This window comes from Myiozetetes cayanensis, unplaced genomic scaffold (genome assembly GCF_022539395.1).
Source record: "Myiozetetes cayanensis isolate MyiCay16 unplaced genomic scaffold, myiCay2020 scf3, whole genome shotgun sequence".
Classification (NCBI taxonomy): domain Eukaryota; kingdom Metazoa; phylum Chordata; class Aves; order Passeriformes; family Tyrannidae; genus Myiozetetes; species Myiozetetes cayanensis.
In genome coordinates, this window is record NW_026087521.1 from 62,747,405 (window position 1) to 62,774,419 (window position 27,015).

Genomic DNA, 27,015 nt, shown 5'->3' on the forward strand with positions numbered 1-27,015 from the left:
CTAACACTTATCTTGCAGAATTATATGGAAAGTGAAAACAACTTTCAGGGATTACTTTTTCAAAAACGGCATGAAATTCATCAAGTAAATTATTCAGTCATCCAACCAGTCTTAACTATTAGGTTCCAAGCTGGTGGCAAGGAAATCTTGCTGCAGTTTATCACACTCAGAAGGCAGGTAAAATGGATCAGCACTAAAACAGAGAAGCCCCAGCCAAATCAAAGCAGATTTTAATGAGCACTGTACTTTACTTCTGGATCCAAGTTTTCTGGGGTTCAGGCCTATCTTCAGCACTACATGGACAGGGAATTGGAGCAACCTGGTCCGACCTCTGGAAATCCATGTCCATGACTTTTGGCTCTCTTAAGGACATTGAGTGGGAGGCAGATGAACCTGGCTAGAGAAGAAGGAGGCCTTTCAGTGTGCTGGTACTAAGTTATTTCTAGCTCTGCCTCTCTGTCCTTCTATACACTCACCTACCACCCCACTATCTGGTAGACACAGTCCGTCAGAACAAGAGGCCTGTAGGAACCTGTACACAAACAAGGTAACTTTAAAACTTCTTTAGATGAACACAGGTTGTAAAAGCATCCAGTAGACAGAAGCTAAAATACAAATGGGAAGTAGCAACTTTTTAGTAAGGCAAGTACAGACACCAACTGAAAGGAAATATTCATCCTCACTCAATCCTTAAATTGTGATATGATGGCTTCTGAAAGATACATTTCAATATAACTGAAATTTGCTGGATTCCAACATGGTTGTCTTGCTTAGGAGATAAGATTATTTTCATCTATGGGTGGAATTTCAGAGGGAAGTTTACGTATGTTTATGCCATGCAAGAGTCTCAGTTACTATTTGCTTAAAAACCCTCAAATGCTCCCTGTATCAGGTCATGTAGGGTTCCAGCTCTCTGTCTCCCACTCTTCTCCTGCAGATGTGGGAAGTGTAAGTTCTCAGAGCTGTGGGAAAGGGGCAGAAGAGAAATTTACATCCACATGAAATCACGGGAAACTCCGGTGTCTGGTTTTAGATGTCACAGAAGTTCCAGACAAGGTAGTCACCTTAGACTAGAAAGTTGCTAATTTTCCTCTGTGTTTAGAAATCTCTGGGAGCAGTTTCCCTGAAGAAGCAAGGTCAGCTTACTGCTATCAGTAGAGGGGACCTTGACCACTCTGCATGAAACAACCACACCACAGCTCAGATAGGAACGATAACACATTTTCAGTCAATTCCTCTCGTTCAGAAAGCCCTTTTACTTTTTGTGTTGTACACGTTGTCTAAACAGATTGAAGTAAAAGAAAGTGTCCTACATAGGGATGGACTGCAGAGGCAATGAGTTTAATGAGAGACAGAACAAATGATCACAAATCAAGGAGGGCTGTGTTGACCTGTGGGTGCTCCACTGTTACGAAAACATTGTTCTTGCATCACCAGAGAAATAAACTGTGCTTTTACCTGTTGCCATTTGACACATATAGCTCAATCATAAACAGCTAGCTGATGCACCCACTGAACTGCTATTTTCAGGTCGGAGTTTCTTTCTGTGCTCCTAGGAAAAGCAGTGTCAGCATCATTTTCCAGACTCATGGAAAAGTTAATCTAATGTGTCCCTGTCAGTCTCACATAGTTGTTTCTCTGTTTCTTTATTTCTTCATTTCATTAGATGTCTGGCCCTCCTTCAGGTGTGAATAAACCTGAATTACAATGGAAAACACAGGAGTGAGAGCACTGAAGTCTGTCACACGAGTGTGGTCGTGGAGAATATTTTCCCTCTTGTAATGGCCAAACCATGGCTGTTTTCCCCTGTGTTCTGCCGAAAAGGGAGCCAAATATGAGGGTATCTGGAAGGAGAAAGAGAAATAGTTGTAGCATGACAGAGTTAGATAGTTGTTTTTATTTCTTCTGAAGAACGAAAAGCTACTCCTGTGAAGAAATTTCCTGTTTCAGAGTAGTATAGAAACCCAACAACAAACAACAGACATAGATCAGAAATCTAAAATCTCTGACATTTTCTTCTAGAAAGAAACAACATTTAAAATAACGAGGAAGGCTTAATTCCCACTTCACTAATAACACACAACAAATCAGCATTCTCTGGTTTCAGTCCAGTCTATTCCACTTCTTCTTCTTGCCTTCCAGCAGTAAATTTCCCTGCAACACTGCAGATCACTGCTGATCACATATTTTGCTACATCCTCTTGCTGGGTGAGACAATTACAGTGCTTTGACTTTTTTCAATGTACAAAGTACTTTCATATCTGACTTCGATTAACAGCTGCCTTCTCCACTTTTTTTTTTTTTCAGAAAAACTAAACCTTGTCTGTTTTATTTACGAAGTGGTTTCCTTCACTAATGACTGAAAGACTCTTTCTCCATTGCACAAACAGTTGGGTAGCCAGAGAAGGCTAATTGAAAACCAGCCAGGAAGAACTCTGTATAGGAAGGCATTTGCTACCACAGGAAATTAAGAAGCTGGCAAGAGGGGGACTGACTTATTCTGAGATAAATCCTCTTTATATTCTGAAGTGCAGCTTGGCCTAACAGTTTGACACCTATAATTTTCTGCAAGGGAGAAATGTCAGGAAAAAAGTATTGTACCATCTTCAGCTTCAAATCTGAATTTCTGTGCATGGCTGCTCTTGTTCAAGAGGACAAAATCAAAACAAAAGGACTTCTTATTCAAAAACAATGCCTACTGAATAATCAAAATTTGTCATGGTTTTTTATTGCTTCAGAATCAGTAAATGCTCAGAAGCAAAATGCTCATGTTTTGAAATGGCCCTTTGAATCACTGTGTCCTGAGTTTTTCAGCATAAAATCTATGATTGTATGAAATTGTAGATATAATCTGCATATCTATATCATCTTCCACATTTTTGCATTTATGATTACCCCACCAGACTAGCAATTAGGGAGATTTGGTACAATTAAAATCTGAATGCAATTAGTAAGGATTCAGCTGCTACAGACAACAGATATATCTCAAATAAATATGCCAAGCAACCTGAACATTCCCACTGCAGGGCTCCACCCACAGTGTCTATCAATTTGTTACAGCATCTGCAATAATCCTCAGCAAATACTGTGGAAACTGGAAACAACCTGGATATTTCCAAGAAAACACAGACACTCTTGCATTGCAAAAGCATCAAGGTAGAATTTTCTTTGCCTTCTTCAAGACCATGGAGTGGATCCAGAAAGTTTTGGCCCCAAAGCTGAAATGGCATACAGGGAACCTAAACCTCTAACCACCTCTTCTTTTGTGACCCATTTGGTCTCCTTGATCTCCTGTAATTCTATGAATGTTCTGAATGTAGAATCATAGAATGCTCTCGGTCGGAAGGGACCCCAAAGATCATCCAGTTCCAATCCCCCATCATGGGCAGGGGCACCCACCACTAGACCAAGTTGTTCAGTAGCTCATCCAATGTGCCCTTGAACACTTCCAGGACGAGGCATCCACAGCTTCTCTGGGTAATGTGTTCCAGTGCATCCCCACCCTCACAGTAAAGGATTTTTTCCTAATATCATCCACTTAGCCTCAGTTTTTCTTCTATTTGTATCAGCTGCCAAGTGCCTCAGTTCTCCTACCACCTGCTTTTTATCAGGCTTATTCCATTTATGTCCAGCTCAGATATGAAGTCTAAAATGGTGCTGACAGAACCGTTTACCAGGGAAGTAGCTGCAGGGATTCATTTTAAACTCAGGAGTCAAACGTTTACACAAATTGAAACTGAAACTTACTGAGGTAGATCCTTGTGATTTGTCATCTAGTCATTTACTTGCATTGAGGGTGCTTATTTTGACATCTGAAGCACAGAGCTTTTCCATCAGGATACTGTACTTCAGCCATCTGAGATTAACCTCCCATGGCCAGGGAAAAAAGCCCCCCAAGGAAATCGTCTCTAAGCATCTCCATTTCCCTAGAAGTGCTGTCTGCATGAAGTCAATAGCTGTGCCATTTACTGTATGAAGTAGTGAAGGGGGAAAGAAATGAGTAATGTCTTAATAGCTGCCATCGATGTGGGCTGTTACAAACCATTTTAGCTGTTTGTTGGACTGCAGAGAGAGTAATTTTCTGCAAGGAAACCACAGGATACAGAGCTTTAGGAAAGAGTGTTGAAACACTCTAAACTAAGCAAAAATGTACCACTGCATCTCAACTGGACAGGTGTAGGAAACGTGAGCAGCTTTCTTTTCTCAGTAATTTTTAATTATAACAGCAAATTTTTCAAGTATTTGACTTCCACCACCTAAAGTCTCTCTGCCCACTGTAGCTACCAGCCTGACTTTCATCTGCTCACCCAGACTGCTGGGTTTAGTTGTTTATATTTACAAGAGAGATTATGTGTTTATCTGCAGAAGTGAGTGGATTTAAGGCTGTGAGTGGAACTGAGGGTATTTGAGCCTCTGAAGGAGTTGTGCTCTTCACTGACTATTCCCACCTCAGCCTGGTAGTGAAGGGACATAACAAACCTCCTACCAACAAAAGAGATTCACCCATGTTGGTAGAGGATGAAGTTTCTTTGGTGGTTCCTGTGTTAAATACAGTAAGTGAAGACTTATATTAGACATTGAAGCATTCAAAACTGAAAATTAGTCTTTTAACCTGAGAACAGAAGTAGCATTTTTAAGATTTCATGGATGGCAAAATGAATACACCTTCCTAAAAACAGGGGTAACAGAATGGTTAATGAGACTCAGTATGTGGACAAAAGAATAGATGTAGCTTGAATTAATGCATTAGATTTTTAAATTATACTGAAAGTACATGCATCACTGCTTATGGGAGCTCAGATGCTTGATAGAGACTTGCTAAGACATATGATATTTAAAAATAAACGTTTGACTATATGTACCAAATTTTAATTTAATTTTTCTGCCAGTAATAGATGTGAGTAAAAGCCTTATGCAGATCCTGCAGTTGAGAATTGAATACAACAGTGGCATAGTTTAGCTCGCTATATACCAGTCCACCCAAATGAATCTTTTATATATCCAAAAGAAAGCACTTAGCAAGAGATTTTGCTATTAGTATGCCCTATAAGCACATGAAACCACTGACAATTGTATTTCACATCCACTATATTGCAAAATGTTATCAACACAATAGCAGTGTAAATGCAGTTTTGGGTCATTTTGATAACTGGCAAATCTATGAACCACTGACTAAATAATTCTTCCCCTGCACTGCAGTGATCCATTAGCCTGTCTGTCCTCAGACAAGAATGAAAAATATACACACATGGGAACCTGTAGCTTGACCTGGAAAGCTAATAATTACCCTGTCTTTACCTATTTTATAGTGTATAAAGATCTACTACTGAAGTAACTGTCTTGAGGGAAGGATGGAGAAAAATTATGATCTGTTAAAAAGTTAGGATGGATTTTCGACATTGTTGATGGAAACCAGTGATATTAATAAAGTTTCACATTTCAGATATAACTTATCTTTCCCATGGTCTCCAATCCATTGGTGCTGCCACATAATAAAAGGATTGTAACTTTGTGGATTATGAAGTAAACTGAGTAATTCATATGAACGTCACTGAGACATTTTCACCACTAGTTGTGGTGATACAATCCTATCTGCTGTCCTGCTATCAAGCAGTCATCAGCTAATGGATTAAAATATATGCAGCAGATTAAAATGGTGATGCTACAGACTGTGCCCGTAAATTAAAACAAAGTGTCTGTAAGGGTATTAAGGAATTACATGTAAGATTAATAACCATGATGACAAAGAGTACTAGTGCTAGTACAAACATAGAGATCAGCCTTCACACATGCATAGCCAAGGCTACAATACCATGGAAGCCTGAATTTGTAACAGATATGCCCAAATTTTAGTTTGAGATGTGCTCCAAACCGATCTTTAAAACCAGATTTGGATTCTTCCCAGACAGCAAGCTGTGGTCTACAGGCACAGGGCACCATTAGAAGGTGTCTTTTTCAGCACTAAAGGCCCCTCATGCCCAAAATTGCCACTAGACACAGTAAAATGTGTCACTGCATGTGTGGAGAGGCAGCCCAGGACCACTTCTGGAGGCTGCCCTTTCGGAGTGGTGGAGTCTGAGATCCCCAGGAACATACTGGGACTGGAATTCACCCCACAGGCATTGCACAGCTGCCCTGTGGCAGTGGCTGTGCAATGGTTGGGAACAGTATCTGCTGCTTGCTGCTAACAGGAATAAAAGGCTGTTGGCTGGGGTGGCCAAATTCTCTAGGCATTGATTAAAGAGATTTAGAACCCAATTAATCAGATGTGAATTACCAAACTGGGGAATTTCTGAAGCTGCAACAATTCAAGTGGAAAAGCTTTGATGTATCTTCGCAATACTCCTGTATCTCGATCTCTCTCATTACAACAAAAGAGACCAATAAATTTCCTGAACACCATCACAGCCAGGGAAGTCAATTTTCCCCAGCTTTTTATTTTCTTTGGAACATAATATTCAACATAACAAATTCTAAGAACATCTTGTTCTGTCCAGCCCCTGATGTGTCAGGCTTGGTGGATAGCAGATATCGACAGGATCATCTTGTCCCCTCTGTTTGGTACTTTTGCCTAAGGCATGCACTGTTATCTTTTAGTACTTTTTCATAAATCACAAGTACATTACTTAATTTAAGTGGAAAACATACCCTACCATGCACTTTGTAGGCTACCACAAAACCTTGATAAAGAGGATTCCTGAGAGCCATTCAATCACAGTTACAGCTGTAACAGGAGATAGGATGGTCTGTTCACAGGATTTCATAAGGCAAAACAGATTTTAATCCTTACACTGGTTACTGAATCTGACAGACACACACACAGACAGACTGTGGCTCCCCCTCCTTACATCCTGCCCACTTAGCTACCCTGAATCTTAATTGTATTAGGCTGAGGCTCAACATTTCTGAAAGGAATTTTCTTCAGAGAAAAAACCAGACATTGATGGCACTTGAGGCCCAGATTCAGATCGGAACGTAGCAGCACGAATAAGAGGCTCTTGGCTTTAACACAGTGATTCCTGTTATCTTGTTTGGAATTAAATGTTCCTCCCTTGTCTTTTTTCATCAGTATCTCCTGTTCCTGAGCTACAAATCTGTTGTTTATTCCCCCTCTGCCCCTCTGGACTCAGTGGTCCCTCCTGAATGCAGTCAGCCACCAGCGAAGATCTGTCCCAGAGCACTGGCATTTAGATAACCAGGGAACTCTGAAGGGGCAAAAGGTGGCATCACTTGATGGAAATACTTCCAAAAATAGGTAGACTAAAGAAAGTAAAGTGAGATCAAGGTTAGGACAAGCAAGGGACAGCATCACTGAGATTTTCTTACAGCCCGTGATTAGGCTGGTTTAGTTTTTAATGGTGGAATGTTTTCAATATCAACTCGATATCTGGAAATGCATCCACCACATGCAATTCTATGTCATTTAGTCAACCTAACAATCTTTTTAACTAGTGGGAAACTTTGCTTCAGCTATTTACTTGAGTGGCAAATTGTATCCTCTCACTTGGTGTTTTTCCCCTTTCCTGCCTGGCTGAAACGTCTATAACCAGGAAAAAAAGATTTAGCAAAAATTAGCTTCTATCCTGAACTGCCATATATATTCCTGGATGTTACAATCTGGAATTCACACCCAGTTTCATTGCAGATTATCCAATACTCAGAGATAACTAAGAATTCAGCTCTGAATGTTTGGCTCATTTTAATGGTCAGGTCTGATTATCTTGAAGGCAAGGTCAGTGAGAATAAGCTTCAGATATGACAGCAGCCCATATTATCCTTGCAAAACATTCTCTTAAATACAGAAATATTCAAAAGTCTTTTCACCCATGCCACAAATGCCAGGATGCTCATGCCCACTCATCTATCTACATGGAATCCCACCCTTATGGATGAGATAGCAATGAATATTTGTGACCCTACACTCTGACTTTCAGGATTCTTGGACACTGGCACATGCAATCATTTCTCATTGTCTGGTGTGGATAAAACTCAGCTCATTAGTCTCCAGTCCATACAAAGCTGCACTTGTTTTCATTAGTTTGCACTAGCTGCTGTCTTTCTGTTTTGGTACTATGCCAGGTGACTACACTACTTGCTTTCCGTTATGTTATGTGGCTGAATCAAAGGAATTAGCATAACATGGCATTACTTCAGTATCAAACATGAAAGGGAAGAACTCAGTTTCTTCAACAGCTGGTGTTCTCTGCAGATTTTAGAAGGAACATTTAAAACCAGGATTTGCCAAAGCTTTTTTGGTCTCACTCCATGGTATAATTTCATACACTGTTGTCTGCAAGGTTGGTCGGGGGGCAATGTTATTAAAAAGTTCAAGCTGAAGCAGTGGGGAAAGGGAAAGAGAGCAGAAAGCATTGATTCTTTGATCCTGTGAGTGCCAAACCAGGGCTAAGCCAAACAGTTGGAGTTTGGCTGTTTGGGTCCTGAGAAAAGGAGAGCTGGGGTCCTTCTCCACTCCTTGCTCAACAAGACTTGATTTGCATGGCTCCAATTTTAGGGGTGGCTTTGCTCTGTGTGAGCGTCACAACAGTAGTGTTGCCCCAACACAGTCCCTGGACAGAGGATCTTCTCCTACTGTGCTCTCCACACTGTTTTCCAGCACAGTCCTGTCCTGGGGACCTTCTGTGGGGCACATCAGCTCCAAGTGCCCTGAAATGATCCACTTGACAGAATTGCACTTCAGATACGTAGCACTCCCCCGAGGAGTATTTTAGCACAGTTAATTAGTAGTGTTCATTAGTAATAAATGCAAAGCACAGAGATAAACTGTGGCATACACGGATAGGAGATATTTCATCTTCTGTATGTTTCCCCTACACATCTGTCCTATCTGTTCACCAGTGGCAGTAACACACTGTCCTCCCATGCAAGGAAGTTTTAATTATTTAATGCCTGGAAAATTAAAGAGGTGGTCTTATTCATTCTGATATACTGCAGGCAGGTTTGATTTAGTAGGGAGGGATATCCGATTATTCTGCTGAGAAAAGAAAATAGATAAGAGCAGAATTAATTAACTAGCATATTAATTGAACAAGTGTCTCTAACATTAGTCTGAGATTTAAATTGAAGTGTATGTGGATGGGTGCTTGAATGAACATCAGTTGTCAGGTTTAAGTCTCAAGTGAGATTGGTGGCTCTTCAGTCATCATGATCTGGGGAAACTCCCTTTTCTTTGACTGACGGATAAAGAAGTCTCCTTCCCTTTGCATAAATCCAGTTCTCTGGGTCGTGTCCTTGCGTGAGGTGAATCAGTCTTTTTGTGCAGAGCATCCCGAGTGACCCCATTCAAATCCGTGAAATGAACTTGTTAATGCACAAGGAAAACAGTGAACCAGAAGGCAATCCAAAGAGGACCAGATGCACACTGAGAGTAAGGACATCCACTCTATAAAGTGGCTTGAAAACTAAAGCACTCCCATGCTTCTCTCACAAACTGATTGCCTTAGACAAAAAGACAATCAAAAATTAGTTGGATCATGACCAGATTCAGCCCTTTCCCAGTTGACAGTTGCGTGGAGTAACAGAGATTTATGCAAGTAAAGGATTCAGGCCAGCTCCTTGGATTTTCAGAAGGGCTGTGCTTGGAAACTCTCCAGGTTATACTGAACATAGATAGCTATTGCAAATGAAGACAGAGAGTGTAAGGAGCAAGGCATTCATCTCAAGAGCTTGGGAACTAGCAAATCTGCTGTTCTTTCATCTTTGGAGTACAAAGGTTGTATTTCTGTCTCATTCTTTGTGATAATTGAAAACAACCAATTAAATCTTGTACTGAAAGCATTGGCTGGATTTTTCCAGCAAATTCTTGGGATTACAGAGGTTTTCTTTACCTCCCTGCAGGAACTACCTCCCACACACCCTTATACAGTGCAGAGAAAACTTTGTGGCAGAGCTGTTTTTACAGATTACTTGAATTTCAAACACTCTAATGGCACTTTTTTTCTTCTTCTTCTTCTTTTTTTTCCTTTATTTTTTTTTTAGAGCTTACCACAGGGAAACAGTAACAGAGCATATCTGGATCTCTGTGTTTGTTAGTGAAGAGCTTTCATGTTCAAAAGCAAGTAATTACAATATCCCTATTACACACAGGGATAAGTCTTTCTTAATAGACAATCAGGAGAAGGATGCACAGCCTAGAGAACTTAGTTGTCTATCAGTATCTATGCCAGACTATTTTAGTGATTGATCAGAGACCTGAGTATTTAAGGTTGGAGAACGTACCTCATTCTGATGAAAAATAAACATGGATTTTTAAAACCTGGTTTATACTCAGCTTATTTCAAACAGCAGTTGCCTGGGGTTTGTTTCAGGTTCCCTCGAGGTTATGTAAGCACTTCAGGTCGCATCCAGATGTGCTATACTGTCACAAAATCTTCATGGAGATAAATAACAGGTATTTTTGTTACATCTTGTGTGCAGGTCACAGGGAGGAATGAATGCCTGTTCAACACTGGAATAGGCAGCAGAAAGCAAGAGATTTTTCCAGTTTACAGTTGTTTGTGTTTCTCAGAGGCTTTGATCTTCACATAACGTTTGTTTAGTCCTGCAGGCACATATATGGCGTATCGTAATGGCTCCTATCTGTAAAGACATGTGTCAGTCACTGTCTGATTTCTTTCCTGATGAGTGACCATAAGAAGTGCAGAGGTAGATGGATTGGCAGGACACATGTGAGCAAACAGCTCAAGGATGGGGTGAGCTTCTCGTGCCGCACTTTTCAATTCTGTTTAGGAAAAGCACCCAGGCTGACCACGTTACGACATGTGGTGGAGACACCGTGGCTTGACTCCAAAAGTGATTTTCCTTGGTGTTCGTTACTAATATTGAGGGTTTTTTTCACTGCAGCTGCAGGTCCCAACCTCACCTGGACATCTCCTGGCAGATGGCCCCACAAGTCACACCACAAGGGAAGACATCTGCATGCAAGGATGCCACCTTTCACGTACAGTAAATGAACCAGGGGTAGGCAGAGCCCTTACTTTGCAAGGATCACAGTCAGAAGTTCCTTGCAAGGGCTGAATTCACCAGCAGTTCCTGAAAAGCAAGACTTGGTTACAGGCTGTGCTTTGCCGAAAATGACATATAATTACGTTGATTCATGTTGCTGCTCTCTTTGCAGCCCACGCGGCCCTGAGAGTCACCCTTCCTCTCCATATGAGCGGGGGGAGGCTCACCTGAATGCCCAGCTGCTGGTCTGCTGTGCCCTATCTACCAGAGTCCTGAGTCCCTGAAGGAGCTGCCAGACCCACATGCCTGCCTGCAAGGCTCACAGCAGCATCTTTTAGATCAGAGAAAGGGAAAGGACAGCCAACACTCCCCCACATCAGCACAGCGTGTCCCAGAAACCTCCCAAGGAGTCGCTGCTAATTTTCCCTCCCACAGCCCCCCTGGATAGTGTGGGCACAAGAGTGTGGAAAAAGCTTTCAAAGCTGTGAGTTGCGATTTCCCCAGAGGGGCTCACACTGGAAGGCTGGGGACAACGGAGGGAAGTGCATAAGAAGAGACCCTTGCCTACTCCCTGCAAATTGCTCTCCTCTGCACTTAAGTAAGCATCCCTCTCACGATCCCCCAGAACAGGGAGGATATGACATTTTATGTAGTGTAAATTCACCTGAAGACTTGCCAGCAGTTTGCTCCTGCCCCACATGGCACATTGCTGCCTCTAGGCTGCCTGCAGGGCTGTGCTGGGAATGCAGAGGTGAGGGTTCTAAATTCAGAAAATAAACTTCCCAGGGAGAGGTGAGTGGTGTTTTCCCCAGGGATTTCAGAGTTGGCCTTGCCATGCACCCCAGGAAGAGCTGCCATGGGACTGGTGAAGAGACCACATGAGGAGTGAGAAGCTGGGATCGGGATGGTACCTGGGCAAGGGGAACGGGTGAGTGGACAGTGGTGGAAGAGGGACCTCTTCTGGCAGCTTGTCCACTACTGAGAACCTGGACTCTACGAGAAAAAAGTGTGCAGCATTTCAGCACACAGCCCTTACTGAGAGAGAGAGAAAGAAGAAGCGCCTCTTTTGGGAAAGTCCTTCCCACTCATGTGCATTTCATGTCCAGGCTGCGCCTGCAGTAAGCCCAGCAGGCAGGTGGGGATGTCTTCTGGCCAAGAAGGGAACCAGTTATCCTGGTGCAAGTGGCCCATTTCATTGCTGCATGCTCCAAAGAGCTGCTTGCTCTTAATGTAGGAAAAAATAGATGCATTTCCTCACAGAAGGGGACAGAAGAGGAGATTCCCTGCAGGCTACAGTCTGCACTTTCATCCAGATAACAATCATTTGAATCAAACCGATTAATCAACGTGGTGTTGTCTGCCCTCTGACATTATCATAGAATCATAGAATGGTTTGGGTTGGAAGGGACCTTAAAGATCATCTGGCTTCAACCCACCTGCCATGGGTAAGGACACTTTTCACTCTCCCCCATTGCTTTGTCTTCTCCCTTATTTCCTTAATTTATTTGGGATTTTTAGCATTAGTCCTTAAAGCAGTTGGATTGAATTTAGCAAGCTGTGGTTTGTCTGTTGTTTAAATGGAGCGTGGCTGAGAGGCACTTGTATCTACTGAAGTCCTCTGAAATGGAGAAGAGAAAAAGCCTGACCAAAAGAGGAAAAAGTGTTGCAAAAGCCTCACAACAGCTGAACTTTACTGGCAAAAGCAAAACTTGTTTCTCCTCACGCTCTGCATCCCAGAGTGGTCCAGGGTCAAGGAATGCCCTGCAGGAAGGTTTCTGTGAACACTTGATTAATGGAGAAAAGGGCACCACGGCCAAATGACTGCAGCACCTCCACAGACTGATCCCAAAATCAGAGCTTGCCCAGCTGTACTTGGGTGCACCAAGACTCCTGCATGTGCCACATGGCACCTGCACATGTTCACCATGCATCAGCAGGCCCCACAAATGCACAGGGTCCCACCTGGTGCCATAAATCCAACAAGGACAGGAACAAACCAAGAGGAGGAGGTGCTTGGTGGCTTGTGGGAATTCAATATTTTCACACAAAAATGCAAATGGTGAAGCCAGTTGAAATGGGAGAAGCCTGGAGGCATTGTATTCTGGAATGGGGGATAGTCTTAAAATCTCCTTTCTCTTGTTCCAGAAGTTTTGGTTTTCTGTGACATGCACATAGGAGGAACAGAGGTCCTTATGGGTAAAATGAGAATCATAAATAGAACTGGTAAAAAATCCAAGTGTGTCTCATACGTGGGACTAATTTTCAATACTTTTCTTTCCTTTTCCTTCTTTTTTTTTTTTTTTTTTATTTTTAATTAATCAGCTGGAGTCATGTATCATCGGGTATTTGTGCGTACAAGCTTGGAATTTATCCTAAATCTGTTTTGTATGCATGAATAAGTGTTTTATATACCCCAACATTAAGAGCAAGAGGCCTTTAACAACCTTTAAGAAAGATAAGTAAAATTAAAACTTAACAGAAGACAAGGTATATGCAATTTTCAGGTAATTTCCTTTAGCAGTATTTTATGTCGGAGGCAAAGAAAGTGCTGTGTAATCCTGCTAAAATGCGAAGCTGCCATATGAAATGCCACATTATCTGTACACCTCATGCCTCCAAAACCTTGCAATTTTTACAACATGCTGAGTAAAATTTAATTAAGAATCTTCATGCAGGGACTGTTGTCAAAGAATATGCTTTTCTCTGCACGCAGCTGTTAGCAGTAAAAAAAAAAAAAAAAAAAAAAAATCCAACAGAAAGTGGAAAATTTGCAGCCCGATTCCTGCAAAGCCTCTGAGACGCCAATTAAAAAAGATTAAATAAAACAGAATGCAATTTTGAGTTATTATTTCAGAAAGCACATCCGTGAATTACAAAAGCGCCGTTTCCCACCGGAAAGTCGCGGAAGCCGCGTGCCTAATGCAGGCACATTAACACACTGCTGCCTTCAGCAGGGACTGCCGAGCATGAAATAACACTCTTCTAGAATAAGAAAAACTACATTAAGCAAAACAACCAAAATGATTTAAGAGCAGAGCGAAGGTGGCGTGTTGAGAAAGAGAAATGCCGCCTTGCCCCGTAGCACAGGTACAGGGCTGGCCCTGCCTCCCCGTCCCCACTTCTGGCCATTTTTAACTTTGGTGGTTGTGTTTGAGCCTCTCAAGCTTGTTAACCACAAGGGTTTGAAAAATCAGCTTCTCACCTGTCCAGAATAGGGCTTACACTCAGGAATTATTCAGCCGTGTTGCTGAGAGTTGGGAGCCAGAAAGGCAGACAAAAAGAAGAAAGGACAGAGGAACATTTTCTGGACAAGCAAACTCAATTTTCCAACACTGGGGTCTCAAGGAAGGAAGCAAAATCGAAGTGAAAGCTTTCCAGTGCTGTTGGAGAAGAGAATTCTCTTCCACAAAACTGTAATTGCTGATTTTTATTAACTTGCCATTGGCATTTAAGCACTTTCATCTAATCCTAGGACATCCCTGGTAAAACTGACTTTAAATGTGTGACTTATTAATTGTGTCTTGGTATTAATACTAATTATTATAAAAATACAAGCAATAGTTTGTAAAACTGGTAAATGCTACCTCATCTAAACCCATTGCAGTGACAAATCTGCGCTTCCTTCAGCACCAATTTAAGAAAGGGCATATTAAGAATGGTGAAATTGTTATGACACTGAATTCAGAGGTGAATTTTCATACCTGATGGCACAGAGGACACTGCAGCATTTCAGCAGTTTGAATGTCTTTCAGGTCTTGTTGACTGTACATTTAGATTTTGACGTATTCAGAATCATCCAACAGACCCAGAATGCTACATTGAAAAATGCAGGAGAACATCTGTGCAGTGAATGTGCTTTGCTCTGTGGTGGCAAACTCATGGTGCTATATAAATGGTTGATAATTATTTCATAAGCTACAGAAGTAAAACGTACAATAACCATACTTCACAGCATACACAATTAAAAAAAAAATCTAAACACAGGTTGGTGTGAGGATATGGTTTTCAGTGTTTGGATTTATGGAAGTACCTCTTTATACATTACCTTTTACATTACCTACACCTCTTTTTATACATTGCCTGCCTATGTGAGAAATTTTTATTTAATGCATAAGTGAGGAATCCTAAGTTATAAGACAGAATACCTCACATCTAAAGTTTTAGAACCATTAATTTAATAATTGGATCTCAGAGAAAATAGTTCCTAAGAAAACATGTACAGATCCCTTCACATCCAAAGATGGCTTATAACCAGTATGAATATTGGTTATAATATCTGAATATCTGAATCCAAAGCAATTCAGAACCAACACTGAACTTCAACTTGATAGAGAAAAAAAATTCATTTGTAGTCTTGGTATAAAGATAGAGCAATTGCAGACATCCCAGGAGACTTCAGACCAGATATTCAGCAGTTATGAAGTGATGTAGTTTTATATGTGCAGTATGTTGTCCACCATGGAAATTTTCTAACAGAAAGAATGACAGGACTCAACTCACTGTGATATGAATAATTCAGTACATGAATCTGAAGGAGCATCTGCTCTGGAGGAAAGGCAAATTAGGCTTATGTTACTTCTTGCTTTTCTTATGATTAAGACTATTAGGCATGTAAATGTGTGAATTCAAGATCTTGTAACTGTTTGAATACTCACTTCTGTGCAAGAACAATAGGGAACCAGATTTTTGGCCTAAATCTATGCTGATCTGTTTTGATATTGTTCTATCTGGCTATAGTACAGACAAGTGTAGAACTCACATATTTTGTTTAAAATAGGAGGAGGTGGGCCAAATTCTGGCTCCCTCCAAACGATCTGGCTGGTGCTGAGGCGTATAAATGTGGTACATTGACTTTTTTATTCTGTATCTTGATGATTTTCTTACTCATCCCATCCAATTATCTTGCCTCCCAGTCACAGGCAGTGACATGTTCGGAATATGTGAGCCCAGCCAAAGAACTGCACAGAAAATTTATGTTTTGCCATTTTTGCTTCTTGCACAGAACACAAGTGGGACACCTCTTTGACAGTGCTGCAATGTGCAGGATCCAGTGAGACACGACAACTTGGTGCTTAGATGGTTATTGAAAACGGATGAAAACACGAGGACAGAGGACCCTGATCATCAGTCTGACTTCAGGGGAGGTAGGCGGCAATAACATCATCTGACGATTCACTTCATGGGTTTTTAATAGAGCAGCCTATTACACAGCTACCTCTTATAAAGTACTTACCTCTCTCTATTACAGTAATGTCTCTGTGCTTCTGGAGTGTTGAAAATATATTTACCCTCATAAACTGGTAAAGAATGTCCCTTGGATAAAGCTTGCTACAAGTCAGATGCCACACAATGTAACTTTTGGTAACTTCAGAAAATATAGCCATTAAATGCCAACCACTCTAGAAACCAACAGATGCCACTGGTCTTGCTCATCAGTAACAAAGGAGGACATTGTTCCATTGCATGGCATGCACATCAGTCATCACAGCAGCTTCCAAATTGCAGAAATGCTTCAGAAAAGAGAGCTGACATCTATCTCAACGTTCCCTCATCCACAAGTCTCACACTGCATCCATCACACTAATAAAGCAGTCCACAAGCCAGAAAAAATAACCCTACAGAACAACACCAAATACATGCAATCGATCTGTGTAGCTGAGATCTGGCAAACCCCCAAAAGTCTTGTTCTCCTCACAAATCCAAGAGAGCAACCACAGGTTCAAACCACTTTCCAATACTGAGACACAGAGGCCATAAAATCTGAGACTCCTTCAAAAGTGACTGAAAAAAAAAGTTTTCACTCTAAGATTTATAACCTGGAAAACCATTACAAAACTCCTTTCTCGCCAATAAATTAGACATCGCCTTTTAACTTTCAAATTGACCCATAGGGAGAATGTACATTGTCTAAATGCTGTGCCTGACACAAACCAGTAGACAGCTGTGGCAAATGCCACTGAAAAACACCCTGTGAAAGAGGAGATAGATGGGAAGTAAATCCACAGACTTCACAGAATCATAGAGTGGTTTGGGTTGGAAGGGACCCTAAAGATAATCTTGTTCCAACGCCTCTGCTGTGGGCAGGGACACCTTCCACCAGACCAGGTTGCTCAGAGCTCCATCCAAGCTGTCCTTGAACACTGCCAGGGGTGGGACATTCACAGCTTCTCTGGGCAACCTGTAGCAGTGCCTCATCATCCTCACAGTAAATATTTTTTCTAATATCTAATCTTAAACCTACTGTCTGCAAGTTTGGGGCCATTCCCCCTTGTCCTTACATGCTCTTGTAAATAGTGTCTCTCCATCTTTCGTGTAGGATCCCTTCAGGTACTGGAAGGCTCTGATTAGGTCACCCCGAAGCCTTCTCTTGTCCCAGCTGCTCCAGCACTCCTTGTTAGCAAATGCTCTCATGCACCCCGACATGGAGTCAGGATGACAGACCCGAAACATTTTAAACGAAGGCATGGTATTTGCAACACGAAGTTTGGCATCTTGGGTTACATTTGTGCATTTACTCTGACACTAAAGGAAAGGGTGATCTGTGATGCTGGGTTGTGATCTTCAGTCCCAGTCTGCCCCCCTCTCTGTGCTGTCATCACTCCCTTTGGACATGAAGCTGAAGGGATGTATGTTCCTATTAACAGGCAGGCAGAAGCCAGGCTGTACTTTGGACATATGGGACCCATTAGCTTTTAAATCTCCCCCAGAGATTGTCCGTATTTATGATGTCCACAAAAGACAAACTGTGTGCTTGGACATATTGAGTGAAATTGAGACTATCAAATATGTTTACACAACGGTGGAAGACAAGCAATTGAGAAAAATGTTTAGATAAACCTTTATTGCTCTGACAACTATCACCAACATTTTTGTATAGAAACCTAGTTTTCATCAGTATGATTAATACTTTTGCTTGTCATTTTCCCCAAGAGGTTAAGCAGAGGGCATTTATTTTGTATGGCATTTAAACAAGATTCTGAGCAATGCTGGAGGATGGATGACCAGAAGGTAAAATAATGTTGCCCAGTATAACCCTCAAAATAACTCAAACTCAAGAGTTCATAGTCTGAGGCACAGTGGCTCACTAACCTCCAATAAATATCTTGTGGGACTGCAACATGTGTCTTATGATTACAGAGCAACACCAAGAGAGATCTGTGTCCTAGTGTCAGCTGGGATGGAGATAGTTTTCTTTCTAGTAGGTGATACAGTGTTGGGTTTTGAATTTAGGATGAGAATAAACTGATAATGCACTGATGTTTTGGTTGTTGCTAAGTAGTGCTTACCCTAAATCAAGGACTTCTCAGTCTCCCACAGTCTTCCAGTGAGCAGGTGTGCAAAAAGCTGGGATAAATGAGCCAAACTGACAAAAGGGACATTCCATATCAGCATATAAACTTGAGGATTTGGCCATGAGCTGCTGATGGCCAATTGTGGATGAGCTGGGCATCAATCAGCGGGGCAGTTGTGCTGTGTCATCATCTGTCTTTCTTGGGTTTTCTTCTTCTTTTTCTCTCCTTCTCCTTACTATTATAATAATGATTATTGTATTTTCCTTTGTTTCAGCTCTTAAACTGTTCTTATCTCAACCCATGAGTTTTTACCTTTTTTTTCCTGATTCTCCTCCCCATCCTGTCAGGTCAGGGAGGGGGAAGTAAGTGAGTGCTGTGTGGTACTTAGTTGCTGACTGGGGTTAAACCACAACAATTGCTAAACACTTTTACTAATTCTGCCTTCCTCTTGGCACATCTGAAATGACCTGAGTGCAAAGTGCTGTCAGGTAACACCTGCACCCAAATGCGTTGACATTTCAGTTTTGTTTTCTCATTTAATAAATAATTGCTGCACTCAGTATATAATTGTGACACTTAGAATTCCCTTTGCACCAATCTTGTATTTCTCTTCCATGACAAGTACCATGTGGAAAATCCTAGAGATGGATAATCCTTTGAAGCCTCAGCTCTAATTTACTCATTGCTTCTAAGATACTGATGAATGCTCTTCTTCACTGCAGCCTCTTGGTGGCAACAGAATAAGGCAACATTTCTGAAAGTGTACCAAAGGCTACATCTTCCTATGTTTTATGGCAGCTAAGACTCCTCACTGGCAGGTCTGGAAGAAGAGGCAATATTTAAATTCTAGCTCCTTGTGCTTTACCACAGTGACATATTCTTTTAGTTTTGCCAAGCTTCCTTCTTTTCAAGCTCTAAAGTTTGCAAGAAATGAGATCTTGGGGGTGGGGGAAGATTAGTGTATCCTCATATAATTCTGAAGACTTGTTAATTGTGCTGTCGATTAACATCCTTTGAATGATCAAAGAAACTCAGGTTTTCTCTTTAGTTACTAGGCCCCCTTTCCTTCTGCTCCCACCTTCACATCACTGACACCAGTGCCTGGCTTTGACCCTACATGCACTATTCCAAAGGAGTTCTTCTGAGTGTGGTTGAGGGAATCCCAAAGCCTCACCCACACATCCTGGGCAGCTGTGTCAGACAAGGACCAGTGTCCAAGTCGGAAAAAGCAATCATTTTGCCTACTGAATTCAGCACAAGCTCTCAGCCCATGTAGGAGAGTAACACCATTGTTAAATGCTAACACACAACCGTGCTGACAAAGGGGGTATTCAGGCACCGAAGTACACTCATAAATATTTCGGGACTGGATTGTTAGTCCCAGTGACCTCTGTCTGAGAGACTGAGGAGCCATCTAACATTCTGCAGCAATTACTGAACCTCACGTACATTACACAGCAGCAGCTACTTTGCCCCTTTAATGATGGGGGTAATTACACCTAAAACTACAACAACGTGCCCTGTCAAGCCACAGGAACCTGAGGTTTGCCCTACCCTTATCAAAATATTCCAGTTGCCACACCTGACCATTTCCCCCTGTCACCCCCCACAGCAATTGCCACCACAAGCCCAATGTGCTGCATGGGTAGGGCTGGGATGTGTAAGAGCAGAGCTCACAAGAACCTTTTATTTGACGAGTGGTCTTTGCTTGAGAAATAATTTTACAGCACAGTATGAGATCAAATCTGTTGCCAGTTAACTCATTTCCTACACCGGTTTGCTTGTGGTTGTACAGGCACGCTCACGACTTTTTTCCTGAACCTTTGAAGAAAAGTGCATTCATGGGAAGTGGCAACTTGTGGCCTTGAACTCCTTACAGGGTTCCCCCGCCTATTTCAGTTGCGACATTTACACTTAGTTGAAACAGTGAATTGCTATTGATCAGGAAGCATCACCAGCTTTTTCAAAGTGGAATGAACACTCTGGCAGTAAGTTTTTACCTCTGTATTCCAGGGTGTTACATACAGACATATAAATTGACTGCAAACTCTAAAAATAAGCTTAACAGAAAATATAATCTGTATTTTTACTTTAAATTTCTGTTCTATAAAGGCACTGAGATCATATTTTGGTTAGGATTTAGCAGCTAAGACATTTTTATTGGCATGTCTCTAGTGACTTAGAGTTTATTGTCATGTTGCTTTATTAAACTGCATGCAAGGAATACTTAGTGCTTAGTGAAGACAACGTAATATTTAAAATTCATGGTCTTTTTCCTTGCTTTACTAGCATAATTTATGTTTTTAAAGCAGAAAAATCCCGAAATACAATTTTTTTCTGATTGCACTGACTTCTACATGTGCATGAGGACACCCAAGCAAAGCTCACTAGTTTCAACTCGGTATACTGCCAAATTGGCACAATTTCTAATTAACATATTGCACATGGAAAACCAGGCATCCATAACACCTTCTGTAGTTTTATAATCATCAGAGAAATTACTTAAAGCTATTGGCAATTAAGCTATTTGAAATTACTTTAATAGCCTTTTCCTCAACAGCTCTCCTATTTGTAGAAACGTGGATTTGCCACAGCCTTTAGATGAATTTAGGTGAATTTAAATTCCCCAAGACCATGCTAGAATTTTCCTCCTGGGGGCAATGGGAGTGTTTTGGTGTGTACCACTGTCCAGCTAGGAGAGAGCAGCAAAAGGAGCCCCATGTTTAAGTGACTGGTCCATAAGGAAATCAGCTGTGACACTCAAAATAGCAATTTACCTTCAAGTGGTTGAGGTTTGTTTGGCCTCTTCCTCTTGGTGCATTGCGTCACTACTGACTTCAGTTTACCCCTGCCAGACACTAAAGATATGGTTTTGGTTCCCTATCTTTTAATCAGCTCCCAGACGGCTAAATTTGGAGTGTGTCATCCCCACATACGATCTGCAGCGTGCTGAAAGCTCCTGGTTATTCACACCACCTCTTAATAGCAAAGTCAACAGCATCAAACCCTTTCAGGGGGAAGTTTTGAAATAGCAGAAACACAGTGCTACAGTACAAGAACTTGCCAGGATTCTTCATTACTCTGCATTTGTATCATCCTGTATGGACACTGCTTATTTTTGGCCGGACAGGACTCTAATGGTCACAGCTATGGGTCACCACCCAAGCCATCCTACCCAATAATTCCTGTTCCAAGCTCAGGTTGAGAAATACTCATGCATTTCGAAAAAAAAGCACCTGATCTTGATTTAAAGAGGGCAAATGGTATAAAAAACCCAACTCCTTCCCTTTGCAAGTTGTCCCAGTTCACAGTGACCCACACAGTTGTAAAATGTACCTTGTGAGAGGAACTTTTCTCTCTCAGTTCTAGACACCTACAGCTGAGCTAGACTCTTTTTGTAGACAGTGGAAAAAAAGAGGTGTTACCAAAGCACAGTTCATCTGACCTATCTTAGATAACCAAATAATGGCCTAGACAAGTCACTTCTTTTTCTCCCATTACCTAAAAGAAGGTCTAGTTCAAGTGTATCTACCAGAGGTATATTTACCAAACATACATTATTGCTGTATCTGAATGCCAGGATATAGAGCCTCAAGTATATTTTTGCACTGTATAAGTCTTTTCCTGGAAAGTCCCCCTCTTATCTCTGCCTGGTCTCTAATTCTGACACTATTTTAACCCAAGAAAATAATTTTGTTTCAGACCACAACCAGCTAATGTCCTCACGCTCTCCCTCCAATGAGCTAAATAAAAGGATTTCCTAAACCTCCAGTATAGTTCGGATTTTCAAGCCTTAAAGTCACTCTGGGAGTGTTTTATGAAGCCCTCCCCAGTTTTTCAGCATTTTGGGGGACGATGACTGATATGTAATGGCACTTTGCAAGCCTGATCCCAGTGTGCTTGGGTACAGAGACAGCAGCAATAGGCACCTTGCTGTGGTGCTGTGCCTGAGCTAATTAGTCAGCTGACTCAGCCACTTAGTTCAGGAAAATTGCCATGCTGGTGTGACCATGGTCATTCACAAGGGACAGCGTTGTCTCTGCATTGCTTTGCTCTGCACAGCTCAGACATAAGTGGATTTAGAAAAATGTCATTCTGATTTGGATATCGCCAAGAAGCAGGACAGCAAGGAATTAAGCTTAATACAGCAAATGATGAATAAAAGGGAAATTACAATGGGGAAACAAAATACTGGACCCTTAATAAACCTTATAATGGGTATTTTTCAGTCTGGAGTGCTCCTTAGATATCAAGTGTAGGAGAACAACTTCCCAGCTGTAGTTGAAATATTACCTGTCATCATGTTACTTGGAATACCTTTTATATAGGAAAACTTTAAAATATCTAAATCTGGAAACATATCAATATCAATTGAGCAACCTGCTGCAGTGGAACGTATTTCTCCCCATTGCAGGGGGGTTGAAACGAGATGATCTTTAAGGTCCTTTCCAACTATTCCGTGATTCTACGACTCTGTGGTCAATAAAACTGCAGTTACATGATCTGTGTTTATGCAGCAGCTGGTATTTCAGCCCCATACAATAATTACTTATTTGCCTTAAGCAAAGTGAATCACATACACAATTAAGGTTCACCAGAATGCCAAGGTAAAAGTGTTTGGCTTCGATGGGTGTGTTTTATGTGTATATTTATTGCCCTTAGCATCAGAGGGAGCAAATTCACACCCTGGTAAACTTGATGATTAGGGAATTTGCAGCTCTCCAAACCCACACATGCCACTAGCAGATGAAATTACACGGAGGATTGCAGCTGCTGCTTAATTAGTAGGATGATAAATCTCAGGGAGATGTTTGCCCTCTGTATGACAAAACAGCAGAGGCATGAGGTGGCTGGGGGGGAAAGTCAATCCATTCCTTTAGCACTTAAATCCTCACTGTCTTCCCAAACTCCCCCTAATGCTTCAATCCTGATGCCTGCCCTGGAGCCTTAGAGACTGCACTGGAGAGATGATGGGGAAAATGGGAAACACTGCAAAATGCTTGAAACAGCTCATTTTGAGCAGAACTGGACTAACAAGATACTTTTTTTCCTTTAAATTGACACACCTTTCCTTTACAGACCTATTTTATTGTGCAACCAAGAGAGAGAAATGAGTGCTCCAGACCTCCTACCCAAACTAGCTCAAACTCTAAGGGCTTAGATCTCATCCTGCAGAGGCCTGACAGCTACAGAGAAGACAGGATAGGAAAAGACTCAAAAGTGTTTCACTGCAGTATTTATACTTCAGTCACCATCAGTATTTATTCTTCCTTGCTTTATTTCTTTAGAAACCCTATTGCCTATACAGTAATTTCCCTCCTTTTAACTTTTCCAGATCATTCATTTAGTCATTGGACGAGGTTTGCCTTCCATCTCTGCAGAATGAATGGCATTTCCTTGTGAAGAAATTTTGTCTCATCATAATAAGGATGCCCCTGTCAGCACAATTCACTCTTAATGACCACCTGAAACCAGAAGGTACAGAGAGATGCAGCTGAGCTGTGCAGCAGTCTGAGAGACTAATAATTAGTGGCCTCTACACTCAGTCATTTCTCAGGAAACACTGCTCTGTAACAGCTTAGATGTCTGCATGGGAAGAAATCAGTCTAATTCCATTGTCTGGCTGAGTTTCAGTGGGACAACCAATTTAGGGTGAGGCTTAAACGATTTTGGAGAGGGCCTTAACTCGTTGTTGTTTCATGCTTGATATCTGGAATTCTTTAAGAAAACAACTCAGGTAAGTAACATTTTTCTGTTTTTAGAAGACACTGAGGCCATAAAATGGACTCTGTAGCATAGATTTTTTTTTTTTCCTATTATCTCTGATTGAATGGTTTCTCTTTTTGTTTTATGACCTCCAGCTTTTTTCAAGGCCAAAGATAAACTGTCTCACAACATGAGATTAGTGATAGTGGCTGAAAGCTGGAGTTAACACCCTTCCTATTACTTTTCTCAAAGGTACCACACGATACAGGCTTATTCCTTTTTTTCCCAACCACCAGCAATAGAGAAATACATTACATTAGCAGAAGCAGTCACTCATTTTTATATCTGGGGAATGGGGAGACAACATAATATATAACATCCCACACATGTCCTCCTGCTGAGGATAATCTTGGCTTGCTCCCATACAGATTGATGTGAACATTGTGTAGCCCTTTTCAGAGATTAACTAATCTAGAGATGGAGAGAGAGCTGAGTGAGCACCTTAGAAGTCATAATTTATTTGACAAACAGCAGCTCTCTTTCCATTCCTAGCACCCTGCACCCCTGTTGGCGTAAGGGGCAACTGGCGTTGCAAGAATAAGCTGGAAATAGAGTCCCTCCACTGCCCTGCTTTCTCCACAGAAGAAGAAGGAAGGAGTAATACCAAAAGAGCAAAACAAGAGGTGTGTTGCCATGGCAGCCTGGCTCTCCTGTCTGCTTATCCATGTCATTGTTGTCATCAGCTGATGACATCATCAGACTGACCCTGTATTTTGGCAGCCCACAGAAACCTCTAAGAGAAGAAGTACTTACTTGGACATATGTCTTTGCATTGCTGTACAATTCACGTCACATCCTTCATCTCTTTTCTTACTTTTTGTTGAGGTGCTGAGATGTTTCATTTCACAGCCATGCAACATCCGAAACAGAATTCACGTGAGTGTGGCGAGCTGGCCATGTTGGTGGCTCCCTAAAAATGCCAGAAAACATCTAATGGAATAGCAGCCTTACTCTTCCTCAGGGGTGTCAGTGGAAATTTTGACTGTGAGAAAATGAAACTACCAACCTACGGATCACAAGTGATTTTGTTGGTGGTGCTTCCTTGGCTTGTGTATGAGCTGCTGTGAATAGCTGCTACTGATTGAAAACGAGCGATTGACAAATCCATGAGATGAGCTGAGGTAACTCCAGACAGCTGCAAGGGACCACTTCATGAATAATGTAATTTCTTCCCTCCACATACAGAGTTAAAATGCTTCTAATTGTTACTGCACAGATGGGACCAAGATCCTCCGTGGTTGGTTTGCTGCTCCCTGGAGAGGCAGATCTCCATTAGAGAGGGATGTAAGCCTAATAAAAAAAAAGAAAAGAATTGATGGCTATTAAAAGAAAATATGTTTTTTTCCTTTCCTTATATTGTAATCACCCAAATGATGGGTTGGGTAGCAAAAAATTTAGGGTAATGAAGAAACATTTACCAGAAATGTGCTGCAGTATTTCTAAGGACACCAGCAGGTGCTGCTGAATAATTAATTTTGAATGCATTCATTCTGTTTTACTGCTAACATTGACAGCCATTAGCAACATAAATAACAGCAGATTCTCTTTTGTGGACCAGTCTCTTGTCAATGTTCATTTTAAAAAGAGTAGTACAGAATATTTTCCATAAAAAAAGAGGAAATGCATATATTTCATATTCAAATGTAAGTACACAGAGTGGCATTTTTTTCAGGCAGTGATTTTGTATTGTCAGAGAAAATCAGACTCCATAGCTTAACATCTCTTTACCCTCTCTGACCTCGGTTTTTAGTTTGCATTTAAAAGGCATATCTTCCCATTTAGCCTCTCTTGAGATTCAGGATTGTGACATGTATTGTGCAGCACAGATTAACACACTAAGCAAGTTTGTCGAAACAAAATTATTAAAGCTCTTTAGAGAAAATGAGTGTGTGAGACAGGGATTGACGTATTGACAGAGCTATCAGTACATGTACAACAGCACAGAGCAGTTGAACTCGGAAATCAACCGGTAAACACTAAGTTATTTACTGATGCCAAGAAAGCATTTTTTTTTCTGTTCTGCTGATAAATCACAGATATTTTTCCTTCCAGTTAACTGAAGCCCACTATAAACAAAGAGGGTAAATGTGGTGCCTCAGTAGCACGCAGTGATGCATCTCTAAATAGAAAGCAAGGGTGTACCCCTTGACTACTGCCCCTTATTAACATGCTACAGGGTGCAAGAATTTATCCCAAAGCCTCCGAGGCTGTTTTAGCACAAAATGAAAGGAGAAGTGCAAATTCTCTTGCCCATGTGAAATAAGGAGTGTTTGTTGTTTGATGGAAACATTTTGAGGTTTCTGTGGAGTTGTGCTCAACAGCTTGAGACCTATTTCAGGGTATTTTGTTGTATCTTCACAGAATCACAGAAGCAGTGAAGTTGGAAGGGACCACCGTTGGTCATCTGGTCCAACCTCTCTACTCAAGCAGGGTCATCCTAGAGGACACTACACAGGATTCTGTCCAGACAGTTCTGGAATATCTCCAGTAAGGGACACTCCACACCCTTTCTAGACAATCTGTTCCAGTGCTCGGTCACCTTCACAGTAAAGAAGTTCTTCCTCATGTCCAGGTGGCACTTCCTGAGCATCAGTTTCTGCCCATTGTCTCTTGTCCTATTGCTTGGATTATTATTGCTTGGATTAGATATGAAACAAGATCATTATTATCTTGTTTCAGATACAGAGTGGAGAAACCAGTGGAGTAGTTTGTGCAACCATCATTCACTCAGCTAACCCAGACTATATTTGACAGACTCCCTAAACCTGGCAAGTCTCCTCTGGGTTTCAAAATGAAAAGTTTAGGGCACCTCTACAAGTATATGAAAGTACTGCTCCTGCACGTCACAGTCGTTCCACTTGCCTGCTGGGTGTAACTTCTGCTTGGTGGAAAGCCCCGGTGCTTGGTGGAAAGACCAGGCGTGTAACATCTTACTCAGCCATCAGAAGCCTGACAGGAGACTCTCACATTTCCTCTGGACTGGCTACACTCTGCT

The 27,015-nt window shown here is 41.5% G+C and overlaps 1 long non-coding RNA gene across 1 annotated transcript; it reads right to left on the reverse strand.

The window, feature by feature from the left end:
• Positions 1-25,194, reverse strand: LOC126645131 (uncharacterized). Its single transcript, XR_007630079.1, has 3 exons — positions 25,027-25,194; positions 24,774-24,930; positions 1-1,844 (listed from the first exon to the last, which is right to left on the reverse strand). It is a non-coding gene; the product is annotated as an uncharacterized LOC126645131 (long non-coding RNA).
• Between the last annotated feature and the right edge of the window lie 1,821 nt (positions 25,195-27,015).